Here is a 17,720-nt window from a genome sequence, read left to right on the forward strand (position 1 = left end):
TTTTGTTGTGCGGCAGCCTTACTTTCTTCCAATTCGGGTCAACCCTCTCACTTGGTCAAAGCCCATTTTTATTTAATTATGCATAATTATATTTATATTCATACCTCTCTTTCTTCTTAGGATAAACCAGTGGCACAATAGTGGCAAAATATTAGTTGTTTCTCATTCTCTTTAAACTTAAGAATATGTCATACTAATTGACAATAATAGTAACAATACACTATTAGTTGTTTCTCATTCTCTTTAAACTTAAGAATATGTCATACTAATTGACAATAATAGTAACAATACACTACTTGACTCAATAAACAAGAACATGACATTTTATTTAAAAGGACTTTAAATTAACTACTGAACTAATAAAAATACAATTAAAACTTATTTAAAAAGACTCTAAAAATGTGATATGACGGACTGTCATCAATCATCTGTGACTTGCTTCATTCATCATCACTCTTACACACACTAATACAAACAAATCTTTCCAAATATTTTGGGAGTAAGAGAAAACAAGGAATACCATAGTTGACTTGTGAATTTTTAAGATGTGCCAAGATAGTTTGAAAGTGAGAAGAGGGGACACATCTTAGTTTAGTGTCTTGGACAACCAAAAAGAATTCCTTTCGCTTCCAACAAAAGTTGGAGCATTGGGATGAATTTCATGACAAGTAACCAGATCATTACCTCTTTAGGAACCTCAAATCTCCTAATGTGGCAATGAGGTGTGGTGTGACCACTTTTTCCACAATAGTAATGCCTAATGTTAGGTTCATGAGTTTTGCTATGATTCTTGTTTCTAGTCACATAAGAGTACTTAGTGTAAGGCCTCTTAAAAGGAGTTCTTTTTTTTTTTTTTGAAGAAGCTTAAAAGGAGTTCTTTTATCTTTTGGATTCATAGCAAAGGTCATGGAGCCTTTAGATGCTTGCTCTAGTTTCTTATTTAGATATTTAATCTCTTCATGCAAGCTAGGGAAAGTCTCGCAATCTAGCAAAATCCATCCAACCACTATCGTACTTGGGTGAATTTTTCCTAGGTGACTCAATTGTGGTATTTACAATTTTCTCACAAGTAAAGCATGCTCATCTCTTAAAATTTCAATGGCTTCTTTAAGTTTTGCAATTTCGAATTCCAATTTCAAAAATAGTTTTCTTTTGAGAAATCAATTTCTCAAAATCATATAAGGATTCCGCGTGCATCTCCTCAATGGAATCGTGTAAATCCTTATAAGTGGGTTTAAATTCGGAGTAGGAATCAGAGTCCGAGTCCGAGAAGATTACCTCATTTTTAGCTTTCTTCATGTGACCTATGAAGCATAGATCATCTTCTTCTTTATTTTCGGTGTCAGTAGTATCGAAGGTAAATTCTTCTTCTTCCCAAGCAATGTAGGCCTTGAAGGTGAGAAAAACACAAGAAGGGGGGTTGAATTGTGTTAGCTTTTTCTTCTTTTTAAACTAAGTTCAGAGTTCAGAGTCTGATAGAGTTCAGATCATAAGACACTGTTCAGAGTCTAATGCAGCGGATAAAGTAAAGATAGAGAGAAGAGAAATACACAAGCAATTAAACAACTTCCTTCCACAATTTGGAAGTAGTCTTGTTCCCTTTGCACTTCCAAGGAGAGTTCACTAAAATCAATATCTGATTACAAATATTCCAGCACACAAGCGAGAGACTTCAAATACTCAAGCACAAAAGCAAGAGAATTCCTATGCTCAAGCACAAAAGCAAGAGACTTCTAAACAAACAAAATTACACAAAAAGATGTTTGGTTTGAACATTTGATATACAATCAGTGATGTTCACACTACAAATCAAAATCAGACTCTTAAGACTATAGAATTTCTAAGATATGAAAGTTTATAAGAAATTTTAAGTGTATGATGCGTAACAATTTCAGCAGAATTTTAGCACTATTGTAGAGTCTCTCTAAATCCTCAAGTCTTTACTCTTTTATAAAGAGGTGTGAAAGAGACGCTGAGAGTTGCCAGGACATCAAAGAGTCGTTACTGAAGCTTGATCAAATCACCAATGATCTGTTGTTTGATTTGGTCAATGTCCTATGAGGGAATAATTTGAAATCCATTCCTTGTTTGGAGAATTAACCAGTGTAGACACAGTTGTAGCAGTCAAATGGTTCCATGAAAGGTCATCTCAAACCATTATTCATTCAAGCCAAAGTTGAGGAGATTGGAGTCAACAAAGTATTGGTAGATGGTGGTGCTGCTGTGATTTTAATGCATCAATCCTACTTAATAAGATTGGAAAATGTGGTACATATCTAAAACCTTATAACATAGTCATGTCAAACTATGAAGGAAAAGCTGGATTTTCGCTTGGTGCTCTTCAAGTGAATCTCACAATGGGATTGGTGTTGTTCCTTCCTCTATGCATCAGAAAGTAGTAATTTGGGAAGAGGATGGTTCGGTTCAAAATGATGAAGCTGACCAAAGTTACTTTATTGCTGAAGTCAACAATGTCACAAGAAAAACCATTGAGAAAAGCTTGGCAAAAATAGCACCATGTTCTTTCTCTAAAAATGGTTGTAATGACCAAATAGATGCGAGTTATGTGAGACTAGACCCAACCCATGGTTTCATATGACAAGAGGGAGTACTTAATGCAGAAATTATGGAAAAAGATATAATTCCCCCATCTGGGAGGATTGGTTCAAATGATGATCATGTTTGAGTAAAATACTTGGAACGTACGGCTTATTTGGCCGAAAATAAGTCCAAAAGAAAGCCTTAGAGGCTAAGTCACTTCAAAACTGGTTATGGGAACCATTGAAAAAAGATATTGTCAAGACAATTGGTGAAAACCAAGATAAACAACGGTTAAACAACCAAAAACTTGACTATTTTTTACAAATTTCAACACAAGTTGCTTCACGGTTTATGATTTATAAACAGAGATTACAAGAGTGGATGAAGATAAAAGATAAATTGGTTCTTAGAGAACACCATTTGACAGAATGGTTAATGCCAAATCATGTGGGGGCAGAAGACAAGAGGTTATTCCAAGTTTTCCAATTCAAGTGTCTTCAAGTTCGAGGGAGCCATTTTATATCTTAAATTGTTTGCACCATAATTATGTATCTTTTAAAATTTCATATCTCGGAAATTTTTCAAGTTTTTGCCATTAACAATTCGTCAAGGGAATCACTTGTTGACAATAAAATATTTTAACAGAATGGAAAATTTATTGAAAGACTATAAGCTTGTTATGAAATGAAACTTGGCATTGTTAAGACCAAGTTAATGCTAAGAAATAAATTGTCTAAATCAGGAATAATGCAAGGGTAATTTCGACGAAGGATAAGAAAACTTGGCATTGAATTTGAACTTAAAGATTAATGCTAAGGGGCAGTTTTCTAAACTATTAGAAATTGTCAAGTATGGAGCAGAGGGAGTCAAGTATGGAGCAGAGATGTCCCTCCAGCCAAGCCCCTTATGGTGTGGAGATTGATGATGGACAAAATTCCAACTGATGATAAGATGTCTCATAGAGGCTTCAACATGCCTTCAATGTGTTCCTTGTGTTATAGAAATGAAGAAACCTCTTTTCACCTTTTCTTTAAATGTGTATACTCTTGCAATCTTTGGTGTTGGCTGTCTAGAATGCTGCAGATCCCGCTCCACTTTAACTCAATTAAAGACATCTGGTCGACATGTAACAGGTACTCTAATCATCAAAGCAAGCTGGTTGTGAATTCTGCAATTATAAATATCATAAATTCCATCTGGTTTGCTAGAAACCAATTGAGATTTAGTAACAAGAAAATACACTGGAAGAGTTCTATTTCTTCGGTCTTGGCACTGGTCTCTCTAGCAGGGAACAATTCAAGGACCACCTCTCTTTCTATGTCAGACTTTGCCCTTCTCAAAAAGTTCAATATCAACCTGCAACCCCCTAGGGCCCCCAAAATTATTGAAGTTATTTGGCAACCACCTACCATTCCTTGGATTAAATGCAACACTGATGGTAGCTTCAATTCCACCTCCTCCTCTTGTGGAGGTATCTTCAGAAATCATAATTCTGACTTGATCATGTGTTTTGTTGAGAAGCGTGTGGTGGACAACGCATTCCAAGTTGAGCTTACTGGCGCAATGAGAGCGATTGAGATTGCTCATTATAATGGTTGGCGCAATCTTTGGTTAGAACTGGATTCGGCCATGGTGGTGCAGGCTTTGACTTCAAAAATGCAAGTGCCTTTCAGGTTAAGAAACAGATGGATGAACTGCAATACATTGCTTCAATCTATGAATTACTATGTTTCTCATGTGTTTAGAGAAGGAAACCAATGTGCTGATGGTTTAGCTAACATAGGTCTGTGTGTTAACCATTTTACAATATTTCAAACAATTCCTGCTTCTTTGCAAGCTGTCTTTGTTAGAGATAAGTTAGGTTAGCCTAACTTCAAATTTGTTCCTTTTTGAGGGGTTTTTGGCCTAGTCCCCCCCCCCCCCTTTGTTTCCTTTTGGCTTGTTTAATATATTGGGTGGCAGCAGATCTTTTTGTTCACTTTTTTTGCTAAAAAAAAACTATTAGAAATTGTCGAAAATTACAAGTATTGGGAATCAAAAATGGCATTTTTATTAAATCAAAAGCCAACTAACGGTCCAAAGTACAATCATGTGGGTGCAACTAGTTCAAAACGACTCGACACTCTAGCTACAGAAGCTATTGTTGGCCCCTGAAAAGGAGAAACCTAATATCCCACTGTTTCCATGAAACTAAAGTGAACGAGAAACCAAGTGAACTCAACGTCGAGACAACATAAAAGACAGAGATACATCATTGAATATTCCTCATCTGCCCCTGGAAGTGGCCGAACAAGCCTAGATATCCTCCCGTTGCCCTTACAGGTCCTGCCGTTGTCATAGGTTCATGATAGCCCTCCTACTGTGAGCCAATTGCCGACGCTCGAAAAGGACGTGAAAAACGGGAAACACCACATCCATCGGAAGCTCGCCTCTAGCCATCACATTAAACATCATCAAGAAATAATTGGCCCCATCTGAGCCGTGATCAGCTGTTGCGCGCAGAATCTCCTTGATTGCCTCCACATCAGGATCCCTTTGTTCGAAAAGTTGAGAAGCCAATGCTATATAGAACGTTGAATTCCCACTGTCAGAAAGTTGTTGCATGAAGGCGCGTTTCTCCGCTAAAGGCTGAGGGTCAGAAAGATAAAACATACAACTCCTAGGTAAAGATCGAAGCACCTCGTGGTTCCTAGCAATTTTTTGGTGTCGGATGGAGGTTGCTCTGAATCGGAAGAGGTTTCTAGTACCAAAAATTGCGATCTTTTGACGATAGGGAGAAGAACGTCATCTGGAAAATCCTCCATTTTCTTTGCAGAAAGTGCATATTTCTTGAAGATGGAGGATGGTAAAAAGGAGGAAAGAAAATTGGGATTTATAAACGAAAAATATGGTCAAAGAAACGGAAATGACAAGTCTTTCTCATTGGTTCAGCGACTGTTACGTGTCTCCCAAGAGGGTGTGATTCTTCTAGATAGTGGAATATTTAAGGTCCCATGGGGAACCAACCTACAAAGGAGAGGCGTTGTAATGATGATGTATGGGAAAAATGTGCAAAAGTTTAAAGGTGAAAAGAGGGAAAAGAACGCGTGGGGTTTTAAGGGTAAATGGAAACGTTCCTTTAACTTTTCAAGTTTAGAAGTAGTGACCCACGAAATCCTAATAAAGTGTGGTAAAAGAGATTTGAAAAGACTACTCTCAAAAGTAATGATTACCATGACATCATGCCTCGAAATGCTTAGAGTTGCTTAAAAAAATGCCAATTCTCTCCGTTTAATATATAGTCAATCGAAAATGGCATTTTTGGGGGGGAAATTTGTTAGCTGGTAATTTCACCAACCTTATTTAATGCAGTCAACATTAGTTGACTTTTACTCTTTCAGGAATCGAAGCTTTTCTTCAATTTAAGGAGTTTCGATGAGATGTTGGACTTAGCGTGACAAAGTCTCAAAGTCTTAAGGTTCGACAAGATACGAGTCGGAGACGAAACCGTCGAAGTCAAGCAACTGCCTTTGAAGCGGGAAGATTCGAATTTCAAAAGAGAAGCGGTTTCCTCGATTGAGAACGTGGGAGACAAGCAGTTGTCTACATGGAAGGAGTGTTGATCGTGGGATTAGTTTCTTTCCAGTTATTTTCTATGTAAAAATAAGAGTTTTCCATAGGGAAAACGGGTCGCAAATCACCTATACAGAATTCTAAACGATTTGAAGTATCGGCGCGAGAGAAAAAAGTCATAAAGAATGTATGTAAAGAATTTGTAGAACCACCTTTATCTTTAATGCATTGTATTTTTTTTATTTTTATTTTCTTTAACTTTCTGCAATCTTTAACTAATGCCTTTACCTTGCTTTTAAAAATATTTTTCTGTCGAAAGATGGCACACGCTCTCGTCCTGTTTGTAAAGCAGCCTATGAACTTGATGAACGTTTTCTAAACCAAAAAATGCAGAACATGTCCTAGGATTTCTGGTTTGATCCTGCTTGTAATAACCAAAACCATCCCTTTGTTGTTTACCAAAAAACACTAGTAAACACAGGTCTAGTTAACCATCAATGGGATAGACCTATTATCAACTGTGAGAGTAAAGCCCCACACGTAAGGATCACCGTGCGATCAACAGGTGCAACTTGACGACCGACTAGGTAATAAACGTCACACGGCCTCATCACTTAGATAATTCACTTAGAATAACTAGATGAGACATGTATGCTAATTAAATATCCAACAAATAAATAAGGGGGGTTCGAAGAATCCTCTAATCATTGTTACTTTTCTTTAACAAAAATAGGTAACTTGCTCTATTGCAAACAGATAAAAATTGGAAATCTCTTAACTCGTATCTCTTTATTGTCAACTTAAAATAAGTAACGCGGGTTGTTTGGACGAAACGACAATCCATGTGGATACGATACTCACTTATCACTTTATTACTTGGTAAACGATTTGGTACACTTGCCTAATCCGACCATCAGGTGCACATTTGGCTAGAATGCGATTCAACAGCAGGTGTTCATGCATTTCACAAATCTTCTATTATTTAGTTGCGGTTAGGCAATCGGTGGCATACTTGTTCCTTTTTGGGAATAACTTCGATTTGTTCCCATATTTTTCATGAGGGAATTTGTTGTGCGGACAAACTTGCAAATTATGGTCATTCTGTTGGAGACACGGTTTGGTTGGACTCTTTACCTAGAGATTTGGCGCAGGAATTTTTCAGGGACGACATTGGTCTGCCTAATTATAGGTTCCCTTAGGTTGCGTTTGTTCTTTTTGATGATATTTTGAGGGTTTTGGTTTGGTCCCCCCTCTTCAATATATTCTTCCCCCCATTTTAAATAATATATATGGAGTAGGTGGTAGACGATGGATGGTTCTGCAGCGTGTCAACCTAGTTAGGATATTGTGGTCTCATCTTGATACCTTACCTACCTATTTACTTATATATAAAAATAAAAAAAATATGAACTCGGGTTGTTTTGAATTATTTATCTTGAAAAAAATCAATTCTCCAACTTTGGTGGCGATGCCTCTACTAGGGTTTTGCGATCTATGATTCCCTGCACTACTGCAATTCCTATTTTTATTGCTCTCTTTGGTTCGCGGTTTCAACTACTCTCTACATAAGTCTAGCCACACTTCAGGCTGCCTTGCCATGTTTGATTGGAAGGTTGAACTTGTGGTGCCGGTTTCTATTTCAACACCAGCTCAAACACGAATTCCCTCCTAGAATGTTTTGGATTCTGCTCATTGTCATTGTCCCTAACAGGACCTTTGATGACACTCCCCTTCCAATACCCAGCATCAAATGGGACGCACTTTGCATTAGAATAGGGCAGGAAGAATACACAAAAGACGTTGAAGATTGTCGAAACGCTCTACGGGACGTCTGACTTTGGTTAAAGGTGATAAACCTTATACGGTGTGGGATTTGGCTGCGAAGATAGTCTCTGTTAAAGCCTGTAGCTAGTTATTTTGATGATGTTGGCTTGTGTACTTACCCTGTTTATGTTTTTAGTCTAGCATGTTTATTATTTGATAGTCATGTCTTAGAATCTTGTTAAAGCACCCAAGTATTTCAACTGGCCTTGCACATAGGTATTCTTGGGTTTTCTTGCTTGTGTCTCAAGAATATTGCACCTTTTATCAAAAATTGTGTTGTTCTCTATCTGAATCGATTCACTTTAAATTGAATTGATTCACATTTGGTCTCTTACTCATATTTACTCTGAATCGTATCTAAAATGTCTAAATCGTATCATCAAACTTTCTGACTTAGCATGAATCGATTTAGAATAATTTGAATTGTATCAATCTTCATCCGGGTCATTTTGAATCGTTTCAAAACTTGATTGATACGCATCATTTTTCATAACATTTTTTCCTTTTTTAGTTTTTGCCTTTTATGGTCTGAATCGATTCACTCATTTAGTGAATGGATTCACACAGTTGTTTGTGTGCAAAAATTTGCACTTGCCCTCACTTTCTATATATACTCACTTCCTCATAACCCCAAAAGTATTGAATTATTTGCAAATATTCTCTCTAGGTCTCAAAAACTCATTGCACAAAAATTCTTCAAAATTAAACACTTTTTCTTAGAATCACTTTGTACATTGAGTCACGTTTATTTGCTAGAGTGCTAGTAGGGACTCTAAGTTGGTTCTTTCAAGGAGATTGGTTGGACAAAATGTAATATTTGTTAGAATAATTGCTAGTGTTGATCTAAGTTGTTTTTCATCAAAAGTTAATCTAATTCGTTGAATTAGGTTTTAGTCATTTTTCTTAGATCAATTGAGTGCAAGTTCTATCCAATTCTTCAATTTCATATGCATTGCGTTTTCAATTGATAGCTTGGTATTATTTTTCATATAGGTTTGGTATTAAAATTGTCTAAAGTTTTGTAAATTGTTCAAAGCACATTAAAGTTTGATTGTAAATAAGATTTGTATTGTGAATCACTCAATTCTACATTGAATCTTATGCAAGATTTTATAATTTTGAAGCATTTTAGCATTAAAGTGCATCCTCCTAATGCTCCCTTGATTAAAGAAGTCATTTGGTCTCCACCTTATCAAAATTGGACTAAATGTAACACAGATGGCGCTTCAATTTCCAATCAAATGCAATCTTCTTGTGGTGGAATTTTTAGAAACTCTGATGCTGACTGTATGGGTTGTTTTGCAAGTAACCTAGGGCCTGGTTCAGCCATCATGGCAGAATTCAGTGCAGCAATGATTGCCATAGAGGTTGCTCATGAAAAAGGTTGGAGGAATTTTTGGTTAGAAACAGATTCAAAAATTGTTATGCTTGCATTTTCATCATCTTTCATTGTTCCTTGGCACATAAGAAATAGATGGTCTAACTGTTTGATCAAGGCCAGACAAATGAATTTCATAATTAGTCACATCTTTAGAGAGGGAAACACTTGTGCTGATCTTTTGGCTAATATGGGCTTATCTATCAATGATACAATATGGTGGGATGAAGCTCCAAATGAGATTAGACAGGAAATGATTAGGAACAAGTTAGGACTTCCTAACTACAGATTTGTAAATTTTTGAAGGTTGGCTTTGGTATAGTCCTCCAACCTATCCGTTTTGTATTTCTCTCTCTTTTTATATATGATATTTTGTGATGCTTTGCATCACTAGTTAAAAAAAAAAAATATTTGCACATAAGTTTATCTTTTTGCTTATTGTTGTGATTGTTCGAGCACGACTCCAATGGTCGATTTCGTTAAAATTGCGTTTTATCAAACTCCGGAAAAACTTTTTCAAAAAGCCCCCCCCCCCCCCCCCCCCCCCGCGCTCTAGCTTAGCGATATAGACCAACATCGCTTTGGAAGCTTGCTCACAAGTGGAAAATGGTGCCGCTTGGAAAAGGTTATTATGATTTCCACTTTGAGTCGCCCGAGGATTTGTGTGGAATGGATGACAGTACCGCAAGGCATCAGGTGCACAGCAAGGTGATATGGCGGTTCAGCAGGTATACACCAGCAGCTCCCATGAACCTGACACAAACATGGGGGAGCATCACAGCTCCGCACCTTTCCAGCAAGCATTTTCTCGCATTCAAGCGGACATCCCTGTGGAAATCTTGGCAGAACAGCACCCCAATCTTGTCATTCAACGTGACTTAAATTTATGGAACAAAATTCAGGAATATGACCAACGCACAGCAGAGGAAATTTTCACTCCGGTTATATCCAAAAAAGAAAAAACAGTTGAAGGCACAAATTCTTGGGAATCCGCCGTATAGAACCCCCTCATGGGGTGATCCATCTCTAACTGACCAATGAATGTTCTTTATTGGAACGCTAGAGGGAGATGAGCTCCTCGCTAGCCCATCTCAATGAATCACAATCTGAGGTGCATACATGTTCACCCCACCTGCACTCACAAGCCAAAATTTCTGTTGTTACGGCCATTGGTACTTCTGAGCAGCTCGCGGTTTAGTCTGCTATTCTGGAAGATCTGTTAGTTCAGCAGGTTAATGGTAACGCAAGTTCTGTCATGTCTGAAGGCAGTAACATGCTTGCGGTTCAGTTTAATTTTTTGGCAGATGCGGTAGTTCACAATGGTAACACAGGTTCTGTCATGTTCGAAGGCAATAGCATGCTCACGCAAAGTGAAATTTTAGTTCATCACAGCAACCCAAGTCCTCTATTGGAATACTCGAGGTTGGTTTAAGTGGTGCACTAGAAACACTATGTGGACATGATTTGGTGCCAAGGAATATCACATGTTGGGAATTTACTTACAAGGCTCGTGCATTTTATCTTTAATTTTTTCATTGATTATATCAATTATATGGTTTTATATGAAGTTTCTAGTGTTACATCCTCAATCTCAAGACATTGCTAGAACAACAGCACTCTATATGAAGTTTCTCATATAGCATCTTGCAAAACATGTTGAGATTTCTACAAAGAAAATCTGTAGGTTATCCTTTCAGCTATCCCAACATTGATTCATGTTGGAATTATTGCATATGGATTTGTTCAATGAACAGGTTTGAATTTCATAGGTGGACCAGTTACAACTTCGATTTCACTATGGATACCTATGATATTGGTAGGTTTTTATGTTTTGTATGCAAAGAAGTTTAAGAATATATGGAGAGGAATTTCAATGGAATCATTTCAGTACTTGTTTACAAACCTAAAAGACCAACCTATTGTTGTTTAACTACATATTTCCATAGTCTACTGCCCTTTTCTTCTTCTTCTTTTCTTTTTCTTTGATTTTCAACTTTTGAGGGTTTTAGTCTAGTCCACCCTCTTGTATATGTTTTTCCCTCTTTTTTAATAATATCTTTTCTGAGTTTGGCGGCATAGGATGCATGTTTCACAAGGTGCCAACCTAGTTGGGATGTCGTTGTTTCCTCTTGATGTATGTCCTTTCTCCTGGCTTACCTAAAAAAAATGAAGGAAAAAAAATATTTATCTTTAATTGAAATTCAATAATCATGAATTTAACCACTTACTTGAAATTGAATTCCTCAATTAATATTTCTAATTATTAACATTAATCGTTCAAAAAAAATATTTATTTTTCACTTGAAGAAGAGAAGAATACTTAATTTTTTTTGACAAAATACTTAATTTATTTTACAATCAGAATATATTTTTTCTTCAACCAATGATATCCGTTTCAGTCATAATATGAACTCAGGTTGTTTTGAATGATTCATCTTTAATTGAAATTCAATAATCAATTGAATATAACCACTTAGTTGAAATTGAATTCCTCAATTAATATTTCTAAAAATTATATATTAACATTAATCGTTCAAAAAATAATATTTATTTTTCATTGAAAGAAGAAAATAAAAATTAATTTATTTTGAAAAAATACTTAAAAAAAAGTTTACAATCAATATATTTTTATTGTATGTCAATTCAATGGAATATAATACTTTATATTAGCACCCTAAAAAAAATACTTTATATTAGCAAAATTTCATGACAAAGCAAATTTCAATGTGGATCTCTGCTAGTGTTCATGGAATGTCTTCTTCCCTTTTTAAATACTATTACTTTTTATACCTTTTGTTATTCTCGCGCACCCTGTAAAATTTTCAAAAAAATCCCTGGGTTTTCAGATTATAAAATCTAAAAACAGCCAAACTGAGTTCGGATTTTATAATCCAAAATATGCTTATGTATAATCAGCAATTAGAATCTCTCCAATTTCAATAGTTTTGAATTTTGTTTTTAAAAACAACCAAAAAACAAAGTAAAAAATGATAAAAACATGTCAAATAAAATCATAAAAATATAAAATATCACCAAAAAAATTCTAAAAAATCAAATAAAACTAATGCAAATTTTTTTCGGATTTTTTTGAGAATATGAAGAAAAAAAATTAAAAAATGAAAAATTGGTCTAAACAATGGAATTTTGAATTTTGAGGGGCGGAGTCCCCTATGAAGTCCCTTCTACGGGAGTCTTGATCCTTTTTTTTTCTTCTGATTTTCTAGGGAAGTTTCAGAGCAATATGATCAAGTAGCCCGAAAATAGGATTTTTTACTAAGAACAATTAACAATGACCTAAAACAGAAGAATGAGAATTATGAAGATAAATATGGTCTTTAAACTAGTTATCCATGTTACAAACAAACTCAAATTTTGTGATAGTACAATTCGGATTATATAATCCGAATTGTTTTTCCCTAAAATAGAGTATTTAGTGGGTGTTCGGTTCTATAATCTAAAAAAAGCAAGTAACGTGCCCTATTTTTTGAGGTTTTCGGATTATAAAATCCGAATTGGTGAAAAACTAATTTTTTTTAACCCTATAACAAAGAAAAAAACTCAGTTCGGGTTCTAAAATCCGAAAATCACATGGGCATTTTTGTAAAAAAATAGAGCGTGCGAGAAATGAGTAGGGTGGAAAAAGTAATAGTCCTTTTCAAAAAAGGCCAATTATGGTCATAATTGGGCTTTAGTCTAACCTTCTATTTTTGGAGAATTTCTTTTTCCACTCTCCAACATTCACTTGCACCCTACTTGATTCTAAAATTTGAAAAATTGATGTGGTTTTTAACGTAATTTATGTTTTTGGAATATATGATCCAAAATTTAGTGGCACACACACTAGCGCAAAACAGGGATACAAGACCTGTTTTTTAGAGATTTAAGACCTGTTTTTTAACCGGGGTTATATCAGCAGGTGTTATATGTTTGACATATGATACCTGTTTTTTAACAGGTGTAAAAACCACTTACTATACCTGTTTTGTGATAAAAACAGGTGTGATATAAGTATTTATCACACCTGATTTTAGACAAAATCAGGTGTTAAATATGACTTTTTATTTTAAAAAAAAATATTACGGCAGTTTCATCTGCCATAATTGCCATTTTATGCAAAAAAAAAAAAAGTTGAAATGATGATATGATTAAATAGATAATTAACATCTTAATGGTCCAAAGAAAATACTATCAAATATCAAATTAATGGTACTAACAATTCAACACACTTTTACAATCAAATACAACCACTCAATACAATATTACAATAAAATACAACCAATCAAAACACAAATCAAAATTGATTCGATAACACCCTCCTCATGAACAAACTCATAATTGTTAAATTGCCATAAATTGTGAAAAATAAACATCCATAGCCAAAGATATCACTTAAAGGGCTGGAAAAATCTCATTGAGTCTGCATTGTAAACTATAGAATTCATTGATCCTAACATCAGATCCATAGAAACTTAACTTCTCCCACCATTTCAAGCTGCTGTCATCACGAGTTGCATCGTCTTCTCGAGTTAGTGTGAGATCCAAAAAGAAAGCAACAAAGGCAACCACCATCGTGTGCGACATAGATTACAATCATTATATCATTGAACTGCACACCATTGAAATATTATGAAAGTCACGCAAAATAAAGACAGTGTTATTTCTCATTTAATTACCAACACTTGATTTAGAGTCAACTATGTCACACACGTTTTACTTGATAAAATTTAGACATTAATTCCATCCGTCCTATTATTGATTTGTCTCTACATAAAGTTCAACGGTTCATATAATCCAACATCCAATAAAAAAACATTAACAAATAGAACAATAGTTGAACTGAAACACAATAAAGCCTAAATTACATAGCTAGGGTTGAAAGTACCACCTGGGTTAGGGATTGCAGCAATAAAACTCTAAAGTCCAACAACAACGTTCATATACTAAAGACGAGAATTTTCAAGAGCTCTTCTTGTCATACTCCTCTTTCAACTTTTCTGCCTTAGCAATATAATCATAAAACTATATTAAAACAAACACAAAATACTCACAATATCAGACGTCACTTTCCATTCTTTTCCATAATCTTTGCCAACCTAATTGAAATTCGCAGAAAATCGCATTAGAAAACTCAAAACAACATTCAAATTTAACAAAAATAATTATGAACACTGACATTGGATCAGAAAAGTCACCGCATCAACATATTTGTTGCTAGGATTTTCCTTCTTGAACCGTTATCTAAAATTAGACCTAAAATTCAACAAAGAAATAATGTAGCTACAATCAGAATCAAATTCAATTTAAGCACAACAACCCAATACACTAAAACGAGAAACAATAACACTGAGCACCGATTCGAACAATTTTTATCAGCAAAACTAACATTAAAACAAAGAAATTGCTTGGGACCTCTTTGTCTTGTTTAGAAGCTTTCTTCGACTGCTTTGTATATGTAACAAAGAAATAAGTAATCGAAAAAATAAAACACATCATCACAAATCTAGATCTAACAAATGAATCAATTAAAATCACGAAACTTGATTTCACAATTGAAATAAGAAACTCACAATAATCTCACAATCAAAAATTTGATGAGCTCTTAAAGAAAAAGGAAAATCGAAAGAGGGATAAATCTCACAATAATTGAAGATAAATAAGACTATATGCATGATATCAATATTTGGAGTAATGAGAGAAGAAAAAGGGAATCCTTATTCACACAATAATTAGGAATCCATAATTCATAGCTTCAAAACACTAAAATAGAAAGATAAAGAGCAATAAAACATACCAAAACTTAGCCAAACCGTTAAAGAGGTATCCAAGGCATGCTTCCACCAAAACGAGTCACAACCTCCTTAATTGATTCAAACGGAAGCGATCTGTCAATCTCAGCTCACAAAGTCACCTTCCTAATTAGAAAGAAAAAACTCTACTGCTTGTTCCTCCACTTTCTTTATATCAAAATCTTCACAATCCTTTTGGCTGCACATAGTTCTTGGAGCACGCCAATTGTTTCAAATTCATTGACAATCAAATCATTCTCCAACTTTGCTTCTTGTTACTCCACCTTCTTTACATCAAAATCTTCAAAGTTGTTGAGACTATTCAATGGACAAATTACAAGTGTCAGGACCCAATTTTAAAGATCATGACCGGCGCCAAACTTTTAGTGTAGTTTGGCAAGCCTTAATCAATCTACAACCTAGTTAAAAAACAAATAGTGGATTAATTTGAAGAAACTAATTTTATTGTATTTTTAGTTACAAAATAGAAACATACGACGATATAACATTTGCTTTAGTCTTCATATATGAGGATATAACATTTGCTTGAGTCTTCGTATACACTAAATTTTGAGGATATTACATTTCTTCCCCCCCCCCTAAAAAAATTCAGTCCCCGAATTTTATTCCTACATTTCTTAATTATTTTTCTCATACTTTAATCAAGGAAAGAATATTAACTAAGAGAAACTAAATGACAAAATCAAGGAAAGAATATTTTCCTAATTGATAATTAAAGTTAGAATGTACTCTAATTTGAATAGTCTCATATAGCTTTAAAGTTTTCACACTATAAAACAACTCACACCGGCTCAATTTTTAGTGACACCTTTCAAACATTGCTAACAATCTATATAGTTTCATAACTATGTACTCTCAACTACACAATATAATTTAGACAAACTTCTCAAGGAAACATAAAATTATGGCCAAACAAATTTCTCTACTATTATCATGGTTTTCAAATTTCTTTAATACAATTATATCTTCTCTTCGTTTCTTTCCATTTTTTTTCAAGTTCTACTGATGATTCTTAACACAAACTTTATTCCTCTAAATTCAACTAACCAAGAAAAGATCTATTAGTGTAAATTTTATATCAACTTAAACGAAAGCTAAAACACCAAAGTATAAGTCTGTCGTCTGACCTTCATATTCTCATTCAAATTGACCATTTGCAGCCAATCATGTCAAACACAACCACTCTGTGTTCATTGAAAATGCATTATCTTCACATTTACAAGCATTATTTTCTACATCAAGGTAACAAATTTCATCAGGTCATATCATTTAACACATTGGAAGAACATATGATAAAGTTGATAGACATTCTTATTACATATTCTACAAGTTTTAAGAGGATCCGCATTCCACACCACTATTTGGTATAACTTTGGCTATATAAACCCATTGGGGTTCCACAAGTTTGTATGAGCTGATTGAGTTCTTTGAATTAAACTAAGTTATGAAAAACGTAGTCATATCTCATGGTTTAATGGAAAAGTATAAATAGAGACCTTTGATTATTAGAATTCTTAGGATGTTGTTAGCTCAAAATCAAACTAAAAAACAACTAGAGCATTATATGTTCAAAGATTAGTTCTCAACTCCGTCTGTATGGAACATTTAGTTATTTATGATGTAAACTGAAATTGATGTATCAGTTTGACCACAAGTTGATAAAAAACCAGGAATTGACTCCAAAACTTTTTCAATTCAAATTAAAGCAAGACCCATAAACCCATATAAGGCACCATTAAACACAAGAAAGCAGTTCAAAATCCAACTGACATTCATACTGATTAAAATTACAAATTTTGCAGCAAAAACAACAAGTGAACAACAACTGTCTTGAGAATCAATGGATTCAAACACAAACCAAATAAGACCCATGTAAAATCAAACAAGGGAGAAAATTTATGTGAACTGAAATTGCTATGATGATATACCTCAAGGTGTTGTCAAAGAAGCGTGGAAATCTAGGTTGAAGGGGCCATCGATGTATGGGTGTTATTGCGCCGTGGTCGTTTTCGCTGCCGCAGTGCATATCGTGACTGAATCGAATCCAGTGTTTCAGGTACAATTTGAGTCGATGGTGTTATCAGAAACTGAATTGAGGGGATTGAGCGATCATGATACGGCTGTGTTTTGATTTTCGATCCAGTGAGAGTGATAGATATCGAAGAAACTTAATCGTATATACATGGAAAAGAGATTTTTTTTTTGTTTCTTTTTTTGTTTTTTAGTTATTGTGGGTGTGAGATAGGAAAATTTTTGGTGGGTCCAGATCATGAAGAAATATTTTTTTTTTTTTTAAGGAAAATATTATTTTGTTTGTTCTTAAAAAAAAACACATGGAGAAAATATATTATACCTTTTTTTCTTCTTAAAATCAGGTTTGCAATGATATTTAGGAGTATAAATAGCTAAGTTAGTTTAATATAAAGATTGAAAAGTTGGAGGTCAAGGGTTCGAATCCTGGCAAAGAAATAAAAACATTAACATAACAATTGATATACTAATATTTCAAACCTTTTTTCTTAAAATCAGATATAAAATGATATTTACAAGTTTGGCACCTTGTTTTCATTTTATATTTGACCCCATTTATTCTTAAAATTAGGTTTTGAAACTTACTC

At 34.5% G+C, this 17,720-nt stretch overlaps 1 long non-coding RNA gene across 2 annotated transcripts; it reads right to left on the minus strand.

Annotated features, from left to right (window-relative positions):
- Positions 1-13,464: 13,464 nt before the first annotated feature.
- LOC146929898 (uncharacterized) lies at positions 13,465-17,252 on the minus strand. 2 transcript variants are annotated; one of them, XR_015006189.1, is made up of 6 exons: positions 17,031-17,252; positions 16,230-16,334; positions 15,087-15,399; positions 14,469-14,545; positions 14,181-14,388; positions 13,465-13,901 (listed from the first exon to the last, which is right to left on the minus strand). It is a non-coding gene; the product is annotated as an uncharacterized LOC146929898 (long non-coding RNA). The 2 variants fall into 2 exon arrangements; XR_015006190.1 differs by having other exon boundaries at positions 15,087-15,500.
- Positions 17,253-17,720: the final 468 nt, after the last annotated feature.

Source organism: Medicago sativa, chromosome 4 (assembly GCF_051527215.1).
Source record: "Medicago sativa cultivar Bolivia chromosome 4, Bolivia_mono, whole genome shotgun sequence".
In the NCBI taxonomy this organism is placed as follows: Eukaryota; Viridiplantae; Streptophyta; class Magnoliopsida; order Fabales; family Fabaceae; genus Medicago; species Medicago sativa.